The following is a 26021-nucleotide window of genomic DNA, read 5'->3' as shown; positions in this document are numbered from 1 at the left end:
AGTTGCAAGCCAGCTAGTAGCAGGCAATTGAAGAAAGGGTGGAACAGGTTTTTCTTAAGGATGTTGTTTGAGAACCAATCCTCCCACTCAGAAATTGTGCTTTGCCTTGGCTGGTGAATCTTGTACCCTCCAGAGTGGTGTGACCTTTGGTGGAGTCTGCTTTGTTCACTTGAGAAGTGCTGAAGGTAAAAGTATTGCTCCTCTGCATTGTGTCTGCTGAAATATTAACCAAGTGATGGATCTCGCATGCCTTTGCAGCATAGATCATATTTTAATTACTCTTCTCCTTCATCATCAAAAACGGGTCCTCCTCCCTTCCTATTGACTGCCTTCCTTCTCGTTTGTGATTGTGCAACGTCTATATGTCAGCTACAAAAGTTGCTTGCATGGGAGAACATAAAAATGACCACTTTTTGTTGTTAGCAACTGGAAATACTTAATCAGCATGGAGTGGCCGGTCTCCTTTCTCTGGAACACCCATGGAAACGCTGCAACCCCTGCCCTGTGAGGGGAAGAAACCTCTCCAGGGCCAGGCTTGCGGTGAGCTGGTGATTCCCTCTCAGGGAGACGGGCAGTGGGGACTGCAAAGAGCTTGCAGAGTTTCCAAGGTGTAAGGGAGACGCCCCATATCTCCTCCTGATTCACAGTTCACGGGGAGTGTGGCATTACCGGCTCCCGGGTAAGGAGATACTGTGCTCAAGGCTCCACGGGAGCAGGCTGTGGCTGCTCCCTGCTTCTCCTGGGCAGCCAAAGGAAATGGAAATGGCTTTGGATTTGAGTTGTCCAGCTGGCTTGTGCTGTCACACACTCACGGAGGCTGTGGTCTTGAGTTATGCCTTCTCCTAGCTCTGAGTGCTGGTTTCTGAGTGATTCTGTGAGTTTGAAAGCAGACAAAGCATCCCGTGAGATTTATTTGGAGGGAGGTAACGCCCCAGGAGCAGCAACACCCAGTAATGATTAGGTGCTAGTTATACACAGCAGTGATAGAGAGGGCAAGATTAATCTGAAGTTACTTCTGCTGTGAAATGCACAGATGGAAAAAGTACTGAAGTTTTCCACTTGGTGACAACTAAATTCTTGAAATAGGGTTGATTTTTTTTTTTCTGTCCCTAGTCCAGCTGTAAATGGTGAATCAGTCACATTAACTACTGCATTTTTTCCCCTGTGGGTGACCAGCTTATTAAAATCTAACATCTGAAGTTAAATAACTGAAGCCCCAAGGGTCAAAATAGATTAAATATATAAGAATGCTTTAGTTACCCTGGGGAGATAAGAGAAGACTTGAAGTCCACACGACAAACATTGCACCAATAAAGCACTTCCTAACTTCGGTTTTAGTGTTTACCACTTGTTGCTCTTACATTCCTGGTTAGAGCTTCTGCACCTCTTCTCATACTGCTCAAAGACAGATTTTGGCTATGCCAGTCAGAAAAAGGAAGCCCTTTGTGACCCCTCCAGTCTCCTCTCTCTGCTGGGGGGCTGCTGGCCAGAAAGAAAAGAGTTGTTGCTTACAGTGCAGCCTGATCATTGTATCTCCATTCCAAGTATATTTTTCAATGTGAAAACTCCGTATATAAGAGGCCCATTTCTTGTGTTCAGTGCTAGTTCTCTAGTTTTTCCATTACTAAATGCTTCAAACCAGAAAAAACTAGAATTCCTGCTTTTGGGGAGGGGCTGTAACTGGTGCTGTTTTATCTCAACTCCAGAGCTGGACTGTGATTCACCTGCCAATTTATTCATCCAAAACAATGGCATTCTGTTTTGAACAGCTTTTGATTTAACTCTGATACCTAGGATTTTCAGGTTTTTTTACCCTGAATTCCAAGTTAGATGGTGAACTTGGTTTTGCCATGAACTTCAGCTGCCAGTGCAGTCCTGCGCCTCGCCGGTGTTTCTCCCTGCTGTGCCCGTACAGGAATTTAGGTGTAAAGTCATTGAAAGTTTCACCCAAGTCAGCGACGCTGGTTTGGGTGTGTGTAGAAAACATTTGCAAAACTGTTTATAAAACAGTGCTCTGCAGTCACTGAAGGGGAATGTTAAGGCAAGGTGTCTTTTACAGCTATTGCCTCTGGGAGAGTCACAGCCTTCTTGGAAGGACCATGGTGGTGTGGGATGAAGAAACCTCCACATCTGTTTTGGGAAGAGGGACTCTTCTTCTTTCTGTTTGATATTTTTTTTTCCTCCTAATTTTGTGTCATTGACACTGGGGGATAAGAAATGAATCACAAATGGGAATGTTGTTAGCATTAACTTTTTAAGATCTGTTTCATTTTGAGCTGTGGCCGTGAGCCTGCAATCACTAACACATGGCTTTGATTGTAACGTCAGTTTTAGTAACATTTTAAAATATTCTCCAACCCGGGGCCTTGAATTGCTACTAGTTGAATGCTTCCAGTCCTTTCTTCTCTTCCCTAGCCATGCCACTGTGTCGGTAATTAAAGTTAGGCATGCTGTGAATCTCCACAGGGTTAAGATCTGACATGGAAATAGCAAATTACAAATTACTTTCTTTGCATTTATTACCTTTGTCTTTTGATGAATAGACTTCAGCAACCTTGAACAGACAAAGTTAGCAGATGTCTCCAGCCTCAAGGGTGCAGAGTTAGCGTTTCCCATGAAGTTGTCCATTTCTGTGGGGTTTTCTGTTGTGTAGTCTTCTTATGCATGACAGGCATCTTCATTACTGTGCTGGTGTGACAGGGGATTCTGCTTGCCTTTGTTCTCAAAGCCTCGCTCCTGTTGTCACTTTGGCCAACCATGGAAATTGTTAGCCTCTCTATAAAGCTACAGAGGAAAAAAGACTAGCAAAAAACCAAGTATAAACAAAAATGATTAAACCATTCTCCTGGAATACTGTGAAAACTGAGAGTGTTTCTACAGAATAATTAGTAGAAATTAATGATTTTAAGAATGGCGTCTGTTGAGTGAAGGTAGGTGTTATGGATGTCCAGCAACTTAAAAAAGGTTTCATACAGATAATGTTGTTGTTTGGGGTTTTTTGGCCTTTTTGTTGTTTTGTTTCATTATTGATTTTGTTTGGGGTTTTTTGTTTGTTTCCTTTTCAAGAATGCATTGCTTTTACACCAAAGAGAGGATTTGTCTTTTAACAATCCAAAATGTTACAGCTCATGGATTTTCTGGATTTTATAGCTTACCCCTGAAGACAGGGAACACCTGATTCCTTTCAAGCTTTCCATGAGCACAGGGGAGCTGTATTCAGCTGGGTTAATTGTGAAACTGCCAGAGCTGGTTCTTGGGGCTGGAGTTTGCTGTAGCTGCTGGATGCTTCAGACTAAATGTACTACAAGAGTTTCTCTTATTAACTGCAGCTCAGCAATGTTTATAACTGGAAAATAAAGTGACTCCTGGCGGATTTGTATTTATTACTTTGATTTCTGCTCCTGCATGTAAAAGCGTTTTTAAAGGTTTGACCAAGTGAAAAAATCATGCACTAGGATTGCTGCTTCTCCCATCATTTCTCCTCCCCCTCACCCTCCAGAAATTGTCTCAAGTGCAAAGAGGAGCTGAAAGTGAGGTGTTAGCTTGTTGTCCATTAGATAAACAACCTGCTTGTTGTCCATTAGATAAACCCACACCCATCAGGAAATGGTTCTTAACACCCCCTCCCCAAAACAGCTGCATCAAACTTAGTGTAAAAACACGAGAAATACCTGAGCTCACAGCTCGTTTTCTCCTCAATACTTGCAGATACCTGGTGAGATGCAAGATTATCCCGATTTTGTCAATGTTTTGCCTTTAGGTAGACTTTGATCTTGCTCCGTTTGGTTCCGTTAAAGGCCCCAGTGAATTGTCTTCCACCTGAAATGTGAACTTTGGTTAATGAGCAGGTTCTTTCAGTCTGGGGTGGTTGAGAGGGCTTGATTCATCCTTCTGAATGCTCCTTTCATCAAAGCTGAGGACTTTGCTCTTCTTTCTAATGTACTCTTCCTTCTTCCGAGGCCACTGATCTTTTTATTTGTTTCCACTATGTGTCTGAGGTGTAGTCTTCTCCATTTCCTGAGACAAAGATCCCTTTGTTTCCCGTGTAAAAATATAATTTGAAGCAATTAGCCTGAAGAAAGCTTTTTGTTCACTGTTCCATAAGGGATTAGGAAGAAACTTTGTGTTTCTGGGTGTTAGGTATCTGGTTAATGCATGGATTTGCTTCAGAGTTCAATGCCTGTGAGAATCCCAGCGTACATCATAAAAATATTTCTGAATGAGCTGTTCTATTACTCAGAGCGTGTGAATGTGAGACCTTTGTAGAAGGAGTGAGACATTCATCTTGTACATTGTCTTATGCACTCAGATACGTGGAGAACTCAATGATCTGGCAAGGGTAATGCAGGGAAATTGAGTTACATCATGAGGAGTTTGTGTTATGTGGCAATAAAATTTAGCCTGATGATCTTCTGTGCCATTTAAAAAATGGCGTGGAAAAGTCAACCGTTGATACTTGTGTCTCTAAAGTCATTTTCAGCTTTGCACAACATGTCTTGAGAAGGCAAGGAGTGCATTGTACTGCCTTCAGCTGGAGATAAAAATATACATCTGTGTTTCACATTCAAACAGGCTGCATATGAAATGCATGTGTTTTCTTCTTTCCCTTCCATCTCATCTCAGACTCGCTTTTCCCAAAGTGGAATTATTTATTCTCTGCTCCACTTCCAGCGTTATTTATTGCTTTGCAATTCTTCCTGTGCTCTCGCAGCCCTTGGTGTAATGTTTCAACTTTCTGTTTCCTTTTCTTCCTGTGTTCAGGGATAAAGTCCTGTCCAGGGCAGAGGGCTGGGAGCTAGAGGATGGGATCTGTTTCTGTTTTAGCAGCAAACTTCGTTAAGGCTAATAAATCTGGGCTAACTGGTAATTAGCCCCTTGGTGCTACCTCGCACAGAGAGGGCAGGGCATTGTGAGGAATCTGGACTCTGCACCTTGGTGTCTCTTAGGTAAGTCACCCCTGGGTGACAAATGTCCTGCCCCTGTCAAGAAACAGGCACAGCTTCTCCACTGCAGTCACAGTGTCCCTTCCCATGGCTGCTGTCCTCAGAGCCTTGTCCTCAGCTTGGGCTCACCTCTCCCTGCTCAGCCTGGCCCTGGCTGAGCCCTGCAGGTTTTCCTTCCCTCTCTGCTTGCCTCAGGCATGTTTCTCCACCATCATCCATATCCTACTGTTGAGCCTGCTCTTTATTTTTTTTCCTCTCCTCTTTCTTTATTTAACTCCTATTTTCCCTACCCTTTTTGTTTTGCATCACTCTTTAATTCCACGTAGTGCCCCGTGCTCAGCTTCATGACACTTTTTGCAAAACTTTTTGCAGTAAAGTTTTTCATACTCAAACTCCAATTCTTTCCCTCCTTTTGTGTCCTTTATTCCAATGTCTCCTCTAAAGCATTTCAGGCCGATCTCAGTGGGAAAGGTTGTATGTGAAATTGTGAGGATAGTCAAGTCTCTGTGGGTTAAGTCATGTCTTCCCTACAATGTGTGTACGTTGTCAAGGCAGTAATTTTGAGCTCTCATCACGCAGTTCTGTAACTCCAGACCTTGCAGGGGGGTGTTAGAGTGTGTGTAGGCATTTGTTTTCCCTATGTGAGTGAGGTGTCTAATACACACCCAAAAAAGTCTCTTCAATAAGGAGCCTTACTGACTGTGACTGCAAGATGTCCTCAGAAGTGCCTTGGATAGGTTGGTTAAACAAGTTCTTTTCTACTTAGGATTTCCAGTTTTTCTCAGTTTTTATGTGAAAGCTGAATGTTGACATGCAAGTGGCTCAGGGCAGCTGGCAGCAGGGAGCTGTGTCTTCCCAGGGACAGTACTGATGTTTATTTTTTGGAGGAGGTGGATGCTTAGAGCATGAGAGTTTATGTCCCTTTGGGTTCTTTGAGTATTTTAAGCTGTCCTTTTATAACTCTGAAAGTTATTGTCCAGACATCTCCATTCCCTTTTTTTAAAAATAATCTAAAAATCTCAATTTTGGAAACAGCTGTTTTGTCTCTGTCAGTTTTCCTATTTATAAACAAAAAACATATTTGACTCTCAGGAGTTTTGTGAGGCTTAATTAACAAATATTTATACAGGCTTTTGAAGATATAACACAGCATATAAATGCTAAGTAGTGTTATTATTACCACCAGCTGCTTTGTTGTAATTGAAGTAATAAAAGTTTCAGTGCCAGTGGTTGTGTTGCTGTTGCCTAAATAGAGTTTTTGTGAACTCAGGAGTCATTGAGGATGGGGAGAAAGTGATGGTGTGACCATACTGAAATACAGTGTGTGGGACAGCTCTGAGACCTTTGTGAAGGACTTAAAAAAAAATTAAATAATTTTAATAAAGAAGTAAAAGTCCAGAACTGGAAAAGAATAAACCCTGTTCTGCAGTATGTTTAGAGGTCCCAGGACTCACTGGGGGTTGTCTGTGCTGTGCAGTGTGTCCCTGATTAGGAATGAGCTGGCAGCATTTGCATTTATGACTCTGGCATAAAAAGAAGGGATCTTTTAGAGATGATTGATAATGGGTAGTATAGGAAAAGTAATGTGGTATAAATCACAATTAGCCTTTGCAATTTATTTTTTTTAAGGTCTACTTTTGTAAAACATTCATGACTTAAAGCTGAGTTATTTTTATTAATGTTCTTGTGCTTATCTCACATAACCAGCTTGTTAAAAGCGGATATGAACACTTTTTAAGCCTCTGGCTTATAAATTGTGAGAAAGGAAGATTGATTCCAACAGGCTTGAAGGTAGATTCATTTCTCTTCTAGTTAGCAAAATGAGAGAGAGGGAAGAATTAAACTCTAAACTTAGTCAGCCAATCAATTTCAGCCAGGTTGAAAATCATTAGATTTAGCTCTAATGTACAATTTAATTGTAAAAGAAAATGAATTCAGGGGAATTCTGTTTTGGTAAATTGATGATAACATCTCTAAGTTATTTCTGCCTGAAGTAATGAGAGTATGGAAAAAATAAAGTAATAACAAAAGAGCAGTGAGGAGGAACAATTATTTTGCAAACATCTCCTGAGGTTCAGAGGGGGTTACTTGGTTGCATTAAGAGAAGAATATTGTGCTGCTTGAATGTTGGAGAGGATTGATAAAAACTAGGGCTTGAAGAAAACGTCTCTGTTCTTTTTACTGTAAACATTTGAGATAAGATGGAAAAGTTTGGAAGAATGAAACATCTACTAGCTCTTTCAGCATTCTCAATTGTTATGAGGTCTTGGTTTGAACATTGGCAGGTATTTCGGGTGGGTTTAAGGGGTTATAATTTAAGTTGGGCTGTCAAATGACCAATAACTAGTAATTTGTCTGTAATAATATTTTAATATTTAGTAAAATGCTGGCTTTACTTGTGAGGGATGTTCCCTAACAGCTTCTGGGTCAGTTCTACTTATGAAGACCTGAGCTAGTTAAGGTGTTAGAGGGATCACACAAATCATGGGTGTCATCATTTCATAGTGGCTCTCCTGCAAGGACTTTGAAAACGGAGAGCATGCAAAGCAGGGAACTTAGTTCTTTATGATTTTAGGTAAGCAAATTTTCAGACAACTTTGCACATTATTAAACACTGAGAAGAAAAGTCCCAAGCCTTATTTTTCCCCTCCAGTTTTACGCAAATCTTACTTTAAAAACTACCCTAAAATGTACAACCACAAAGTTGTTCTGCATAGAAATAGAAGCACTTTAAACACACAGAGGCAGGCAATATAGCCCTGAGGCACATATGGAGGCAACCCAAACGCTGAATGGTAGGTTCAGAAAAGGTTACTGCTCAAAATATTTTCAGTAGCCAAGTGGAAGACAATTCATAGCTGCTCTCTCTGTGTGAGAGACTGGTGACACCTCATTGTGAATAAAAATCTGGGGGTTTTTGACAGCTGTGGGAAAGAGCAACTATTTTATGCTCCCTGTGTACAGAGGTAGAACAATGAGACAGGAATTTGTTTTTCTGTTACCCCAGACTGTAACACAGAGTAGTATGATAAGTGTCTATTGAAGTACAAAAAAAATCTGCCTCAGGGGCTATAATTTTAAAGCTTCATATGAAATGCTGATTTAATAAGGTCTGCTCCTTGCACATTTTAAGTGCAAGGAAATGTGTGTGTTGAGACCTTGCTAATCCTTCATTTGCACAAAGCCTTTGGCTTGTTCCCTAACTGTCAAGGAATTAATGGTGTGCTTTAACGAGATCCTGCATTACTGGGCTGGAATTATTTTCATAAGAGATTCTGCACTGCATTTGGTGGTGCTTTATGAATTATCATAATAAATAGAATGAAATTACTGTTGTCAAAACATATGAGCAAAGTAATCTGATGATTCCCATTGTTGGTGTACTCAGTGGCTGGTGGATTTAAGTGATACCCAGTGGATTTCCAGGCAGTTCATGCAGGTCAGGGAGAGGTTTGCTGAGCTGGGTGGTTGAGCTTGTGGCAAGTTAAGCAGGGGTGCAGGTGACAAGGACCAATTCCACTGAGCCAGAAAAGGCTTTATTTGCATGGGACACTTTTGTGTCTCCTGGCTGAGGATGGAGGTCCTGGCTGCTGTGGTGCTGCCCAAACCTGGGTATGGTTCTGTACTACAGACTTGTCCTGCATCTGCAGGATTTTATGGAAATCTGCACCTAGCTAAAGCAGGCTGTGCAGAAGGTAGCATGTATCTCCTGCCTTTCAGATGGAGAGAGCAGTATTCAGTTTTGGAGTATCTACTTAGGATTTTCCCTTTGGTTTATTGTAAATCTTTGTATGGTTGTTGTCCCTCCAGATCTTAGCCAGTGACTGGAGGCTTGTTGTACCAGGCATTCAATTTCAGGAGAATGTTATTATTTAAACACTGTGTCTATTTTAAAGTCAGATAATCTATAAAACCTGTTGAAAACCACAGGAGATCGTTACATCATCTAGTTTGACCTCCAGAGTGTGCGAAGGAGGAGAGTTTCTGCCCTTCTATTTCTGCTAGAAAAATATTAATCCACTTTCCTTGGCTTTCCTCTCAGAGCAAGATAGACCCAGTAATTTAAACTACCTGCCCCTGGCAAACACTGGCATTTTTCACTAAGTACATTGGTGAATTTTTAGTGGTTCTTTGGGTGTGAATCATGTGAATGCCAGAACGTGGTGCAACCCTCTGGATGCTGTTGTTTATGTATGTATATATATAAAAATTTTATTCTCATATATATATGTGTGTGTGTATATATATACACACACACACACACATATATATACTTTGTGTGTGTGTGTATATATATATATATATATATACACACACACATTTTGTATCTATATATATCTATATCTAGCATATATATCTCTATATATAGAGATATATATGTCTACTTTGGCACGTAGCAGATGCAATCCAGGTTTCTTCCTCTAGAGACACACACCTTTTCCCCAAAACCTTCACAGGCTAAAAGCAGGTGATCCTGGAGTCTCTACTTCTATCCTTCATGGTTCACTGGATAAATTGTGTAAACTCACATCACTTTCTGAGCCACTGTGTCATTGTCTGTGTGATCACTTGTTGCTCACGTGGCAGACTGAGGCACTTGTTTGCACAGCAGTTTGTAGGAGTTTAAGGCCATGTTTGCCTGGGTGGGGAATCTGTGGGAGTGTTGGGGATGTTCTTGTAGAGGTTCACTTTTATTTTTGAGATTTATGGCCTTCCTGCCTCCTAGAGCATGGAACTGGTGCTGTACAGAGTCTGGGATGTCCAGGTGTGTGCTGTGCTAGTATTTCCAGTAATGCCAGGTTTAGCTTTTATATTTTCACATTCTGTGCTGCTTTAGTGTGTGGGTCTGGGCTTCACATGAGGGCATGGTGAGCTCTGCACAGAGCAGGTAAACAATTCCTGCTCCAGCTGGGCACCAAGGACAAATGACCCAAATCTCAGCCAGGAGCACAAACCCCGTGGGCTGCAGAGAGAAAAACAAGCAGGGTGGGACTGCAGGGGCTAAAGCTGGGATGGGACAATGAACTGCAAGGTGCAAATGGAGCAGAGCTGATCCCAGGGAGAGACCCCGTGCCCGGCCGGGCATTTTGGGGCCATTTTGGGTCATCTTGGGTGCAGCCCTGGCTGGGCTCTGGTGCTGCCCAAGAAGGAGATCCTTTCAATAAATCCCTGCTTTATTCTGTATCTCTGCCCAGCCTCTGTTCTGGGGCAGCCCTCTCAAGGCATCACCAGCAGTAACATTTTTTTCAGTATTGTCACATCTTCCTCATGGCCTCTATCAAACAAGATTTACAGATGTCACTACAGGCAATTTAGTAAATGGAGTCCAAAAATTTGGTTTCTGTGGGAATGTGTCACAAGCAATGTGAGTCCTCCTTCGTTTTAAACCCTTCCTTGTAGAGCTTTAGTGCAGAGACTTCTTTAGGATGTAAAGAAAAAATGTGGCAATTTTACAGATGACCTTGCTCTTTATGCTCTCCCTGCATGGGACTCTTGCTTCCAGTAATGAGGAAATGTTCTGAGGCAGTGTTCTTGCCATGGTGACATAAAGTAACAGAGACTTCCAGTTATTCCCCTGTTCTTGCCCTGTAATAGACACATGCCTTCAGGAACCAGCTGACCTTAGAAATGATGCATATCTGGAGCTTGGGGTCATTTCTGTCCTAGGGAAGTTTTTTTATTTTATTATTTTAATAGGAATTGGGATGGTGATACTGCACTCACTGATTAGAAACCATATGTGATTAGTAGTCTTGATCCAAGTGTGCACTCTCCACTCGAGACATTCCCCCTAGAGCTCCTACAAATGCACTCAGTTGTTGCTCTGACAGAAAGAAAAATGCAGGAAAAAAGCCCCAAGATTGCCTAAAATTTACCTTTATGTGTTTGAAGGTGTTTTTCAGCCCAGGGATAAAGATTGGTAGTGATGTTCACGAGTTGTTCAGCTGTGGGTGAGAGGGTTTCTGCAGCATCAGAACCTTGATCTTGAAGTCCTTGTTTGTTCCACTGATATTAATAGAACAAATTGTCTGCCTGTTTAAAGATTTTGAGGTTGAGGCTCCAAAATCTCAAAAAAAACAACAACAAAAAAAAAACCCAAAGCAAACCCCAAGATAATTTGTGTGCTTGTTTTGTTAAAGGAAACTTAGATCATTTGGAAACAATTTAAAAGAATTTGTCACCATTCTTGTTGGTTTTTTTTTTTTTTTCTGTCCTCATCTTATTGTGAGACATCTTTTATTTGAAGTGTGTACTATTTTAAACAGGCATTATGTTTTCATGAAAACTCTGCTGGGCAATGTCTAAATCCAGACATAAAAAGCAAATAAACTAAGAAAAATCCTCTGTTTATCTGAGATGAGAGGACTTTTTTAAGAAAAGGAGAAAGAGAGAGGATCTAAACCAACTTAATGGTCTCTTTTGTCTCTCTTTATGTTCTTTAATGTCCTTCTGCAGTCCTCAGGAATTGCATTATCTCATTGGTGTGTCACTGGGGTGGTACTACAAAGAAATCTCAAAATGCTACTGTCTTTGGAGTGTACAGTGGAGAGAGGCAGAGAGTTCTGCATTGCACTCCTTGATCCAGGCTGGTTCTGATTTCACTCTGAATTCAGAATTGATGTGAGTGTTTAATGATGGATAACAACTTTTGGATTCCTCCTGCACCTCAGTGAGGTAAACCTGAGGGCTTGCATCTTTCTTTGGGGGCTGTTAATTTTACACACAGCTGAGATCTCTGGTGTGCAAGGTTGGCTGTTTGGGATTTCTAATTAATTACATTTGACAGCTCATCCTCAGTTTTACTACTTGGTGTTGCCTCAAACAGAGCTGAGCAAGCTTGCTGTAAACTTTCCCCAGCTCCTCTCCAGTGAAATCTGTCACAGTTTGCTGTCACTTGCAGGGCTGTGGGACGAGCTGTCACAGCAGTGAGTACTGGAGTTGTGGAGGTGGGGGTAGCAGCAGGGCCAAGTGAAGTGGGGATGGAAAAGTGGGGGCTGTGGGCTGGGAAATGAGCAGGGTGGTGTAGTGGGGGGCTCACTTCATCCCCACTGAAAACTTCAGGATCTGACTGTTGGGAGCTTCCAGGGCTCCTGGCCAGGAGGCTCTTTGGTTTGTTTTCAATTTCATTTCGTGGGAAATGAAATTAACATCTCAAATTTTCTTCCTCGTGACCCTTGTGTTTTTCACAGCATCCACTGCATGGGTGGAGGGCTTATTTCCATATATTTCCATATTGCCAGGTACTGGACAGTGAAAGCCAAAACTGCCACCCCAAAACCCCCTGATAATTCAAATTCAAATCCCCAGTGATGATACCTGGTCAGCCTGTGGCAGTGGTACAGGGCAGAGTCTGGAGTGGGGAATATCAGTGCTGCCACATCCCTCTCTTGCAAAGCCCTGGGATTCTTCTTTTATCTTGGTTCAGTCTGCTAAGTCTTGTGAAAACAATGAACTGGCTCACCTCCAGCGCTGTGATTTTTATCTTGAATTAATAACAAGTTGTCTTTTCTCGCAAAGTACTTTTCTTTGAAACAAAAATTGCTTTATCTTCTTGAGGATTCTACCATGGTAGCTGACATATTAAGTATGGTGTGTTTTTTTTTTTTTTTCCTAATAATCCTTGTGCTATCAGGACCTTTGATTTGCCCTGGATTTTAATTAGTTATTTAAAAGTAGAGTTCTGCTTTGGCCATTTGACTGTGATACTCCCTCTCAAATCAGTTACCATTTGGAGAATGACATCTGAGTCTGCCTATGTTTCTGCATGACTGGAAGCTGTCACTACTCATTGAAACTTATTAGTGCTGGAAATGGATATGCTGCTTCATCTGCTGGGGATGAAACCTGAGGCACCACATTCGAATTTAAATGTTGTTCCCATGGGGAAAGCAGGAGAGCTTGGATAGTGAGGGGTGAGAGCTGTCCTGCAGCTCAAAGGGGCTTTGGGAGCTTTGCCTACAGGTTGTTAAAAGCAGGTTGTGGCATTTTTTGATGATTCATGAAATTACTGTGCTTTAAAATCAAAGTTTAATGGGAGGTCACAAGGCTTTAGCTGAAGATTATACTGCAGAAGACACTAAATTTTTCTTTAAGAGGAACCAAAGTTGGGAATCCTCCTTTTGGGGAGGGGGGGATGATAAAGAGGGCAGGTGCAAAGTTTGTCTCAAAGCCAAGCTTCTGTGGTGGCTCCTGGGAGTCCCCACGTCCACCCAAGGCATGAAAATGATTATTAAAAATGGGGAGTGGAGGCCATGAGCCTCCATCCATCCTGATTGTCACCTTTCTCACCTGGAAGGGCTGTGAGCCAAGAGAGCAGAAAGGCAGGAGGAGTCCCTGGGTGCCTCCAGCTGTACCTGGCCCCCACCACATCTCTGATCCTTGTTTCACACAGCTGCACTGGGTGGTCCTGTACCTTGGAATTTCTTCATTGTGTTTTCACTTCCTTATATCCAAGTATATTCCCAGTACAGAGATTATTTTCCCCTGCCTCTTCTCCCCCTCCCATGCATCAGCACTAGCCCAGGGCTTGCTTGAGATAGTGAGATAGGAGTCTTTGATTGCCAGTGCCTTCACCATTTGAGACTGGTGGTGTGCTAAATGTACAACTGGCATTTCAGAAACTGTAAAACTGACCTGACAAAGTGTGATTCTCTTTTTTTTCTTTTATTTTTTTTTTACTCTCCCCTTTTCTCAGCAAGTTGTAGATGTGCCTTGATTCTGATCTGTCATATCCTTATGTCACTGCAGCCTGTAGAGAACTATAGAATACTGAAATTGGTACCTTCTGAAATTCATAAACAGCATAGTCATAAACTAATCTTGATTAAACTTTTATTTCTTAAATAGAGTGCAGTTTGCAGCAGAAATTCAGCTGTCTGAAGCTGGCAGAGTGCAAAGGTGACCTTCAAGGTGGTGGGAATGGTTAGGGCAGACCAGATTTTACTAATGGGTTTGTGACTTCCATAGTGCCTCTGAATAACCCATTTATTCCTCTGGAACAAACTAAGAGTTGTTGCTCTTTGCCTAAAGAGCAGCATTTTCAAAGCAAGCTTACAGTTCTCTCAACCTCCCATGCAGCAGCTTGGAGGCTTTTTCTTGACAGATAATAATGTTGTGAGGAAAAGGAAGTTTTGCAACCCTTAAACTTCCTGAAGAAAAAAGTGCTGCTAAGATTCCTTGGAAAAAAAAAAGTTTAATAACACAACAAAATATTCAGTGAGTCATCATTTACAGGAACATCAGTTTTCTGAGATGGTAACAAGATATAATTTTTCTCCATTTATCCCAAAGGAAGGCAAATTTTGCCAGATTTTTGCTGGTGTTATACTTCAGGATTGCAGTCATATTTAAAGGGAGAGTACTCAATTTCATCCATCAGGATGCTGCTGAATTACTGACAGAAACTCTCCACATCAGGTTTGAACATTGAATTAAAGGAACTGAGGAATCAGTTGAATAAAAGGATAAGAAATTTCCGAAAGACATGGATAAAATAATGAAACATTTGCAGAAATGTTTATGAAGGAAAGCCATTCCCTTTGCAACAATTAGTCTGCAGCTTAGTGCTTGTGCAAGAGAATGCTGCTTCAATTAGCAAAACTGATTTCTATAGCACAGTGGTGAGACTGGCTCAGACAGAACTGAAATATTCTCTTACTAAAGCACTAATGCTAATTAGTGAATGAAAAATCTCTCCCAAGTAGAATCACTTTTCCTGTATGAACTAACCACCCAGTTTAAAGAAGGCTCTTACCTGATCAACCTTTGAGGTTATTACACTGGGCATTACAGTTTTACTATTCTAGTGCTAAATAACATTTCTGGTGGATGTGCTTTCATATAATGGAGGTGTGGATGTCTGGTTTTAAGCTCATGGGGACTTGTTCTCCTTGATGACTTCTTCCCCTCACATCTCCTTGTGCTTCTGAATGTCTGCTGTGCACAAGGTTTGCTCTTGACCTCCTGGAGAAAAATGTTGGATTTATGATCCTAAGTGAAATATCTTTACTTACTTTTTTTGGTTTTTTTTTTTTTTCCCTGGTATTTAAAATAGCAATGTATCAATAGTGGCTGCTGTCCATGTTGTTCCCACAGCTGCAGTAGTGTGAAGCATCAGAAATTTGGTTTGTCCTGGACCTTGAAAGTTGCTACGGTAACTGTACATCCCACTGGGGACCTGAGTTAGGTGTGCACACCTCATTTGACTTCCCAGCATTTCCCTGCAAATGTGTTAGGTCTGGGAATGCCTTTAAAACATCATCTCTGCTGTGCTAAGGAGGAGGAATCCCTCCTCCTGTCTGTGCCTCCCTTTGCCGCAGTCTGTGATTTCCTCCTCGCTCTGTGTTGAGTGAGCAGCTGCAGGTGCTCACCTGGAGCTCCCTGCTGGGCACTGGGGAGGGTCTGCTCCAAGCTCTTGGTCTCCATCAGTGCCCTGGCTGTGGGAGAGGGACACTTGAGGAGCTGAGCATGACACGTGGGCACCTCTTGGGTTTCTGTGCATGAGATCACCCCAAGGTACCAGCAAGTCTCTTTTTTTCCCAGCCCCACAACTGGATAAGTTGAGATTCATCAGTCTGCTTTTCAAGGCTGTTTATTTTCTCTTATCTCATACATTCCTTCTCTGACCTGCTGAGATCTGTCTGGCAGGTTGGGTTGTGGCACAGTCCCTGCCCTTGGGGTGGTGTTGGCTTTTTATATTAAAAACTACCTGTACTTTATTTACAATAATTTCCCAACACCTATCACCTATGTTAGACAGTCTGTCTCTGCTCTAAACCAATCCAAAAGTGCCACCATCACAGCAGAAGATGGGGGACAAGAAGAAGGAGAAGGACAGGACACACCTAGATTCCTCTATCTTGCCTCCTGGACCCCCATTCTAAAAAACCCCAAAATTCTACTTTTTCACCCTGTGACAAATTCACTGTCATTCTACTCAAACCCTTGCGGATTGTAACTCTTCACACAAGGTTGGTCATTGCTTCCATGGGTTAAAATCCAAGGCACAGGTGTCTTTGTGCCTCTGGGTCCTCCAGGGCAGCCAGAGCAATGTCCTGCAGGGGCTGCTGCTCTCTGCCTGCTGGGTTTGGGCTCCTGGAAGTCACTTTCCTACACCTGGCATCCTGTGCCCTGCCTGGGCATTGTTTCCTCCTGAAGCACCACACAGGTAAGAGCTGACCTGCAGAGCCAGTGCTCTGGGGACTGGACCAAGGGATTTTTTTAGGGAGCCAGCATCTCCCACACCCAAGAATGTGCTGGCTCCTCTCTTTCTCCTTCTGTGTAAGACATTCTCTCTTATTTTGGGTGCTGTTTTACCACTCATTCTGTGCTAAGGACCCTGAGCCAACCCTGCTGGTGCCCCTGCACACTCAGTGGAGCAGAGCACAGGCTGAGTGCCTCCCTGAGCGTGCAGCTGGATTGAATTATGTTTGGGTTTCTGTTCAATCTGAAGGTTTAGCACCATCTGGGAGCTGTTTGTAGACAGCAGCAGGTCTCATGCTCTGGAATACATTTGGGTGGGAGAGAAGAGGGGCTGGGAGGGGGTGGAAATCTCTGTTTTTGGTGTACTTTGTGTGTATGTGTGGTTGAGATGTGCCTGGAGCGACTGCCAAAAAAATCTTCAAAGGGTCTTTCTCACCATGGTCAAATCCTACCAGCCTGCTGCATTCAGCTTTTGTAGGGTCTTTGGTATTTTTGCCACCTTTTTTTTGCTACTTATTCAGTTCCAGCCATTGCCTACATCTCATCACTGAGTGGTGCCACTGAGTGATGGCTCTGGTGCCTTTGGGGTAAAAAATAAAGAAAGATGGGTCTCTCTTTGGGCCCTGCTCGTGGTGGTGTTCCCCTGACTTTTTGATAAGCAGAATCCCATTCTTCTGGTTCAGGAGGTAGAAAACTCCAAATCTTCCATTTGGCAGGATATTGCGAGGTGGGGATCCTTCCTCCCTCCCCAAGAAGCACAAGAGAGAATCTGGCCCTCAACTAATCCTGCCAATTCTTCTTTGCCCTTGGAGAATATTCCTCTGTAGATTCTGTGGGTTATTTTTGGTTTGTTTTGTTGTGGGTTTGGTGGGGTTTTTTTTGAGCCAGTTTTGGTAAACAAGTTGAACTTGCCTAAGGCTAGAGATACAAAGAAATTTAGGGTGGCAACTTGAACCTTTATGCTGAGACATTTTTGCAGAGCAGCTCTGTTACCAGCTTGCAAGCCCTAGGTAATTTGTTTCCTCTGTAAATCTCCCTGAAGAGGAGGCAAGTGTGAAGTATTTAAAAAAAAAATAAAAATCTTGTACTCAATTTTCTGCCTTTCCTGGAGGTGAAGGAGAGAGCTATTATGCACGACCACAGTTCTTTTTTTTTTTTTTTTAATTTTTCTTCTCTTTCCTGATGTTTGATACCTGGGAGCAGGGTGATATTTTACATAGTTATGATTGGAAATCTGTTGTTGATGCTTTGCATCTCGGTCCTGGCTGGAATGCAAATAACCCCCCAGTTTGGTAGGACAGGTACAATTTACACCCCCAGGACACTGGCTGAGGATAACTCTGCAAGCCCACTGATATTTGCCTTCCCTCCTGCAAATTCAGGGGGAAACATTTGCCCAAACTCCTTCCTTGTCCTGTTTTTCTTAAGCTGGAACAGAATACAGTGAAATGCGTGGAAAAATAAGTAAAAATATCAATCTTTTTATGTCAGTCTTTTCTTTCTTGATGAGCACAAGCCAACCAGAGAGAGCTCCTGCATCTGCTGCTGTGCCCCAGTGCTTGTCCTGAGAAGTGCTCAGTGGGGCAAAAAGCTCTCCTGTAGCTTGTGGCAGGGGAATATAATTTTCAGCACTGGTTTTGCTAGGAAATTCACTGTGAAAAATAGTACTGGAAGCTGTCAAATTGAAAGGAATTGCAGATTTCTGGGAAAAAAACCCCAATATGCCAAGCTGAAGTTGGGGTTTTAGGAACAGTCTAAGCACTGATATATGGGGAAATAATTATTTTCTTGCCTGGCTAGAGGACTGCCAGCCTTCATGCTGTCAAGAAGAATGCACATGTAACCTGAATAACACATAATCATGTCTCACTGGAACTTAAAGATATGATTTACAGGACTGACAGGCTCTTTGTTGTATCAGCATTGAGTGGTTGCAGCCCAAAAAGAAATGCACTCCAAGTACCTAGATAAGAATTAGCCTGAAAATGTCATGTTTTTAATTCTGTGAATTGTTATGTCTCCGGGTAAGCCTTGTATGCAAAACATTTTTACTTCTCTCAGGAACATTAAACACAATATTCTTATTTTCCTGTCACTGCAGCATCTTTGCAGTGTGGCAATTGATATTTCTTTTTCTGATCTATCTGTGCCCACTGTGTTGGGTTTTGCCCACTGCATGCCACCTTCATTTCTGGCAGTTCCATGAAAATCTGCAGCGCTCTGGGGACAAAGCTTTGCCATGGAATTGCAGCTCACTGCAGGAGGAGGTGTTTAAACCCCCAGTTTCATGCTGACAGCACTGTGGTGAGAACTTTCTTTCTTGGTCCCTTCTGCAGCCAAACCATGATTGCCAGGATCAGTATAAATAATGAGTGGCTGAAAAAAAAGGGAACCAAGCGACTTTAACTCCCCTTTCTATAAATACCTCATCTTCCTGCCTAATTTTCCCCAGGGAATTTGCTCCAGTGTTGTTTGTGCTGCAGGCTGGGGGGGTGTGTTCATCTCCCTGCTTTGGCAAGGCTCTGTCAGGGGGATCTGTGAAGTCACTGGCCCAGCATCACTACTGAGCCAATATTTACTGAGTTAATTGATGGATGCTATAGATAACAAAACTTGGAGCTACCACAGGCAAGTTTTGGTGTTGTAAGTGGATTTTTCCTCTCTCTCTGTCTAGGGCACAAACTGAATTCTTTACCTTTGCTCTGCAGCTGTGCTCAAAGCCATCCTTTATCCACATTAATTTCCTACCAGGAGAGAGTCAGGATTTGGGGATCCTGGCCTGGGTGTCACTCTTCTGAAGGGACTTCATAAATGGGCACAGAGCCTTGCCATGTCATGGTTGGTTGAGGTCCTGAGGCAATATTTAGTGTAACAGAATAAGCAGTGCCCCAGTTAGCACAGCCATCTCTCATGCAGGGAGATGCATTTATGCCTTTCAGGACAAAGAACCTTTTCACTATATGTCCAGCTATTATTCTGTTAGTTCTTTGTGGGGAATTACCACATCTTTGTTTTCCTTTGGGCAGGGAAAGAGTTTTGCACGTTCTCACTGAAAAGCCCAGTGTTTGAAGACACAACACTTACATGAGGATTAACTTTTTAAAAGACTTGAGGGTCCCTGTGGAGTTGCCTGAGCCCATTAATAAAAGTTTGAATTTTCAGCCTAATGTATTAATTATGTTTGTCCAATTCCTAGAGGACCAGTAGATCAAATTAATCTTAATTAAATTTCAGACTGTGATAGGAGGGGGAAAAAAATATTGTAGAGTTTAAAGCTTGAAACAGTCACTAGACAAGCAGTCTGTTACTTTTTCTGATTAAAATGTAAATACATTTTAGCTTACTCATTTTTAGACTGCAGTTAGACCTTCAATAATATGGTGACTGCTGGGCTTTTGTCTTCATGGGCAGATTGTTTTTCAGACCAGCAGATTGAAAGCTCTTTTGATAAAAAACTGGCTTGTCATGCTAAGCCTGTAAATTATTTTGATGAAATTTGTGACTCCAATAGTAATATTAATATTAGAAACAAAATTTCTATGGTGGATGTTTCCATATATTCAAAAGAGAAAAAGCTGAAAGTGATAAAGTTGGAAGCCACTCATATTTGTGTGCTCCAGTTGAGTTAAATCTTCCATTCAAATCCTGCTCTAGGAATCCTTAGATGTGTGAGACTGTGCAGAATTACTTCATCTCCTGAGGATGTCTGCATTTTAATAAAACAGATGTCAGCTTTGCATCTTGAGGTCTATCTCTTGTTTCTGGGGAAATTATTTTGATTTAAATCCAACAGAAAGGGTTTTTTAAAAAATATTTCTATTTATCTGGCTAATATCACCCTCTTGTAAAGCAACAAAACACCTCTCCATTTCTTATTCTGTAGAGTGTATTTAGTGCTCTTTCTTATCTCTTCTTGTTTCATAACAAAATTTGGGTACACATAGGCATCACCAGAATTTTTTCCCCCATTAGTAATTTTTACCCCATTATATTAATTTCTATTAATTTAATGTATTGGCTTTGGTCTTCTAGGAACATTCTTGTTAAGAGCTGTCATTTACTACTTCCTTTGGCCTGTTTTTTCATCCACCTTGTTTTAAAACAATTCCTAGAAGTTTGCAGGAAGTTTAGCACAGGATGTTCTTGGTGTAATCCACTGGAATAATTGATATATTTTATGCATTTATGCCCTAGATGGGCAACATGAAGTATCTGGTTTATGTTTGGGGGTGGTTTTGGCATGGCAAGTCACTGGCAGCAGTGTTTTGAGCCTCCTGGGAAGTGAAAATATTTGCCCTGGAGTATGATTTTGATGTATCAAAAGTTTTCTCTGACTTCTTTTTGCTGTGTGTCTGTCGTGTACATACTTCCTTTATTTTAGCAAAAAATAATAATTCTTTAATAATATAACAAATAATTTTAAATTAATAATAATGTTAATAAATAGTAAATTTAATAAATAAATAATTTAATTATTTAATAATTTCATAAATTTAATACAAAACTCTTTATTTCACCCCTGCAAACAGGGGGAAACTGTGGATTTATTATTAAACTCTAATAAGGGTGCACAAATTGTTTTGAAGTGCAAGACAAATGACCCTGCTTGGGCAGTGTAAATAATGCATGGGTTACCTGGCAGGCTGGAGGCACTTCTAGAGTTTCTCACCTCATCCCATCTCCTGCAAAGGACTGGGAAAGGTCAGCTTCCAGTTAGGCTGGGAACTGATGCTTTCTTCATTAGGCTTAAAGAAATTGTCCCCATTTTCAATTTTTCTCCATTTTTTTTCTATGTCTCATAATATACATATGTAAGATGTATTTTGCTTTTCTATTATAACCTCTCAAGTTTTGTGATTTGGCCCCAAATTTATTTTTCCATGCAAAGATGTGGAATAGCCTCTTTCAGCCTGCAAGGAACAGTGTCTTATTCACATTTTTCTTGAATTTGTTTACCAATTTGAAGCTTTTCTTTTCATTCATCACCACGAATTGATTTTTTATGGCCAGAATTGCAAGTCTGAAAGTAGCTTTGAATACATAAAATAACAATGTAATGAACGTTGTTCTAAACGAGAGCAGATTTCTGATTTTATTTATTTCCCCCAGAAAAATTCTGGTGGTGTGATGAAAATGATGAAACATTGGATTAGGAATTGTTTGTTCAGAGGGATTTCATGTTTGAGTGTGTTCAGCATTGGTAATGCCTCTATGCAGTGAACAAAATCAAACATAATTGAAATACTTTGTTGATAGTAGCAAGAAAAAGTTGTAGGCACTCTTGGGAAACTTAAATACTTTTACTTTTCTTTTTTTTTTACTTCTGGATGGGATGCACGAAAGTCCCTTTTGGTCATGAAGATTTTTAACGTCCTCACTTTGTTGTCTAGCAAGGTTGATTTAGAGTTGCTCTGTTTTGATCATAATTACCTGGCAACAATAGTATGAAAATATGAGAGATGTGCAGAATGGTCAATACAGAGCAGAGAAAAAAGCATCCCTATAACCCTGGTGGTTTTTTTGGGGTTTTCCAGTTTGCAGGGAGGCTGAGCATTTTTGTGTTTGTTTCTCTGTATGATCTGTTAGGTCAGGGTTAGGTTCCTTTGTTTGTGGTGTAAATCCTGTTCTCTGCCTACAATGAATATTAATTAACTTCTGTACTTATGTCTGCCCTGTTGCAGAACCAGCTCCTTGTTAGTAAGGCAATAAAACCAGAAATGAGACGATACAAGAAGTCAAAGAGAATCTGGGATCAGATCAAGGGCAAACACCCTTGTTCCAAAATTATAAAACAGAGGAAGAGAGACAATTAGAAAAGTTGGAAGGTATTTAAGCATGAGGATTTCCTTTTTATGCACCCTTAACTTTTAGAGAGGCATTACTGAAAGCATTACTTTTTAATAGACCTCAATAAAAGAAACCTTAGCAAGAAAACCTTTATAGAGGTAAGTGGTGGTTTTTGTCATTCTTCTGGGTTCTTTTTTTACAAAGTGGAGCCTTTTAGAAAGCTGGCTCCTAGCTCAGACTTGATTAAAGGAATATTATTTTGCAGTTGACCTTTGCAGGGCTCCTGATGAGTACTTGGCCATTGTTGGTTCCTTTCATCACCCACAGGAAGCGGAGGGAGGGACTTTGTCCTACAGCAGAGGGGCTGGCTGTTTCTTTTTCTCATGTAGATCTGAGGAGAATATCCAGGCCAAGGTCTCCAGAAAAATCCTTCCCTTTCTGACTGTCCTGAGCTCTGTCCTGGCCAGAGTCCTGCTCCAGGCTGGATTGCCCAGTTTTTAACACCCAACCAACCAAAAAAACCCTCAACCCTCCTCCCCAAAACCCCTTATTTAAACAATAAACCACATTTATACAGGTCCTATCGCTACCACTTTATATGTGACTTATTCCCACTGCAACAGGAATTAGAAGTTCTGCCCTATTGGGAGATACAATCACATTGCAGATTCTTCAGAAGGAACAGAGCACTCTAAGAAAACTTCCACCTTGTCCTTGTTGTAGACTACTAGGTTCTTGATTCTTCAAAATAACTTCTGTTTTACCTTATTGTTGGCTTGAAAACAGGTTTGTTCTCTTTTTATTTTCCCCCTTTTCCCCCCCCACATGCATTACTAGACTAATAAAGGCCATTACAAATCTTGCTTTTTATGGTTGCATTGATTTATTTATTTTTTAAGGTAGATTTAGCTTGGCCTGTGATTTAATGTGCCTCATTGCATTATGATAAACCATTAATTTGTGAAGGAAAGGTCAATAATGAGGGGTTCAGGGGGCTGTGGTCAGTAGCAATGATGGAGCAGAAGAAAAAAGGTCACAAGTGCTGAATTTTGTCATAGGTTGAGTCAGAGCAGGAGGTTCTAATTCTGATGGCAATATCAGGAGAGATGGAAAACATCCCCAAGAGGGCAGTGCTTTGATCCTGGGGTGCTGGATGATTCAGTCAGTGATTCTAACTGGGGAGAAGTGCAAAGGCAAGGGTGAGAAATGGCATTTGAGGAAATGAAGAGATGGACTGAAAGCTCTGGCATCCAGATGTCTCAACCCTGTCACTCTGTTGTGATTCCCAGGTACAGGAGAGCATGAACTGCTGAAGGCTGTCTGGTTTTACAATTGTCTATAAAGTTGTCTACAAAAAATCAAATTGATTTGATGCGCAGGAGTATAGGAAAAAAATTGAGAGGTTGGTAGAAGTTTTTAGGTGTCTCAGAGGCTGTGGCCATGGTGTGGTCTGTCTTTTCTTGGGATAAAAATTTAATGAATCTGAATTTTGATACGGCTTCAAAGTAATTTCTGATTACATCATGATGGGGAAACTCCTCCTCCTCAGCTACAAAGGGAAAATTATTGGCACTAAAACTAATTTATTACTACAGACCATGCTTAAAATAACTTTTATGACCACAGTGGCTGTAATGTGGTGGATGTCTGTAGGTGTATTGATGTGAAAACCCCTCTGCTTTCCTTTGAGGAAGGGATTTCAAAGAGCTGCCTGAATTTTTACTTTCCTCAATAAACAGAAAAGGTTCAAGATCTTCCTGATGATACAGCTCTCCAGTGCTAGGAAGGGCCAGGTTCCTAATCTGTGCACAGTGTTAAATTTATACCAGGCTGACCCAAATGTTCTGTCATTCACCTTTTGGCCCTGAGTTTCTTAACTCTGGAGTTCCTCACTGCTCCTTTATGCTGCTTCCCACCCTTCTTTCACAGGGATTCCTGTTTTCTGCCTTCCTTCTTCCACATCTGGAGAAGTCTCACACAACAAATGAGCTATGATGACTTCACACAAGGCAATATTAAAATCTCTTTTTAAACAAGCTTCTTGATTTGTTACATTTTCACGTGAACATTGGGTGTTCTTTGTGGTGTGTTTTGCCCTTCTGAAAAAGTAAGAGAGCCTGACTTTTCAGGCTGCAGCAGGACAGTTGCCTGGATTATTTCAGCTCTCATTTTACAAGAGGGCCAGCAAAGGAAGGACTTGATAGCAGGCAGCTGGGAAATTCAGTTACTTTGCTACTGAGCACAGAGTGGGCATTTTGGTGATCTCTAGTGCTGAGATATGCCAAGGATGGATGTTGTTTTATTCTGCTCTGCCCATGCTCTCTGTTTTGCTGTTTCTGTGGAATGCCATGTGTTTTTTGCTTTTTTTTTTTTTTTTTCCTCTGCTGAAGGGGAAAATTGAACAAAAAAGGTCAGCCAGAAGCACAAGCACAGTTACTTTTCACAGCCTGGTCTCTGCTGCTCTGAGCACCTGTGGCACACAGCCTCCCCTTCCAAGGCAGTGGTAGGATGGAACAAAACCCTGAAAGAAATGCAGTGTCTTTGGGTGGTGCAGAGGGTGAACAGGGCTGTGATGGGTGGTTTTGCCATGGCAGTATCTAGAAATTGATATTTAGAACGTTCCTCAAGCCCACCAAATGTGCCAAGCCTGAGAATCGAGGGCTGAGCATTTCTGCTCATGTTTCAGAGTGGCCAGGGAGGAACCAACCCCTTCTTGCACTCTCCTGCTCCTTTCCAAAACCCAAATGATTTTTCTGACTGCTCTTTCTGAAACCACAGGTGATGCTTCCCACACATCTCAAGCTACACCAGCCCTTGTCAAAGGTATGGGAATTGATGCAGGTTCTGAGAGAATTCCCAATCTTAAGATGTCCCTTGGTGGGTGTGGGTGCTGAATTTAATCACAGTAACACCCTGTGTCTGTTTCCAGCTGCTGTGCTCTCTGTGCTCATCCTTTCAGTCTGTATTTGAAGACAATACTCTAATATTCCTAAATATTGTCCTGTTCTGAGTTTTGTTTGCTTACCCATGTGAGTATCTAAAGAGACAGGTTTGTCTTTTGTAGTGCTAGCAAGAAATCCCAGGCCTGTTGAGATATAAGACCAACTGTGTACTGGCTTCAGGAAAGCAGACACTCAGCCTCTGCAGTTCTTTTTATTAATAATCTCTCTTTGGTTCTATTGAAAAAATAATAATTGTAGGGTTTTTATTAAGATATGCTTCTGGCAAGTAGAAAAGGATTTTACCTATGAATATATTTGACATTGAAACTTTAATGCACTGAGGTTCAGAAGTGGATCCAAGCTGGATATATGAAAATAATTTTTATAATACCTGAGACTAATATAATTTGTCTCTTCTTTCAAAATAAAAATAGTACTGATTGATTTTCAATTTATTAAACCTGATCCTTGCAGAGTTGGAAAACCAAACACTGTGTCATGAGGAATCCAAAAGTAAAACCAGGTTTCATTGTCTACCCTGCAAGGAGCTGAACCTGAAAAAAATGCAGAAGAAAACAAGGAAAGAGCTTGTGACAACAGCCACTGAAATCTAATATCTGGCTGTGAATAAACCAAGTCTGACTTTGGCATAGGGAAGCAAGGAAAGTAGAAACACTCAAAATGTGGCAATAATAATAATAATAATAATTCATAGTGATTTTGAACTCCTATGGCAATGAAGGTGGACAACTTTTAGGCACCAGGCTGGATTTACAAAGCTTTGCAGCAGTATAAGTAACATGAGTAACCTTTTGTAGTTCTGTTATCTTCTCCTCAGATTTCTGTCTTTGTATCCATCCCACTCTTGGGTGGTATTTTATCCATCTCTTTAGGATGGCTATTCTATAGTGGAATTACAGTGCAGCATTTTGAAATTTGAATATAATCTTCTAAGTGTCTGACTCGTACATGAGTGGTGTGGAGGCTTCCTTTTCTTTTGGCCTTCTGACAAAATGATGCAGCACCTCACCCATCAGAGAGAGAGAAGGGATGGGCATTTGTGTGGCAAATGTGACCAGTCTCTCCGTGGTACATTGGGAAAAACTCTACTTCTAGAGATGCTGGATGCTGCATTGTGTCAGGTGAA

The 26021-nt window shown here is 41.4% G+C and overlaps 1 protein-coding gene across 7 annotated transcripts in view; it reads left to right on the top strand.

Moving 5' to 3' along the window:
- Positions 1-26021, top strand: part of EPS8 (EGFR pathway substrate 8, signaling adaptor) — a 124340-nt gene that overhangs the window by 2094 nt on the left and 96225 nt on the right. Inside the window, exon 1 of one of the 7 annotated variants that reach the window (XM_084206693.1) lies at positions 125-185. The exons of the other annotated variants lie outside the window; for them this stretch is intronic. The gene's annotated coding sequence lies outside the window, so the exon portion shown is untranslated. Of the gene's footprint in view, positions 1-124; positions 186-26021 lie in introns of those variants that run through there. 7 annotated transcript variants of the gene reach the window in all.

Source organism: Fringilla coelebs, assembly GCF_963513975.1.
Source record: "Fringilla coelebs genome assembly, chromosome: 5".
Classification (NCBI taxonomy): Eukaryota; Metazoa; Chordata; class Aves; order Passeriformes; family Fringillidae; genus Fringilla; species Fringilla coelebs.
This window is presented reverse-complemented; position numbering and strand designations above follow the sequence as displayed.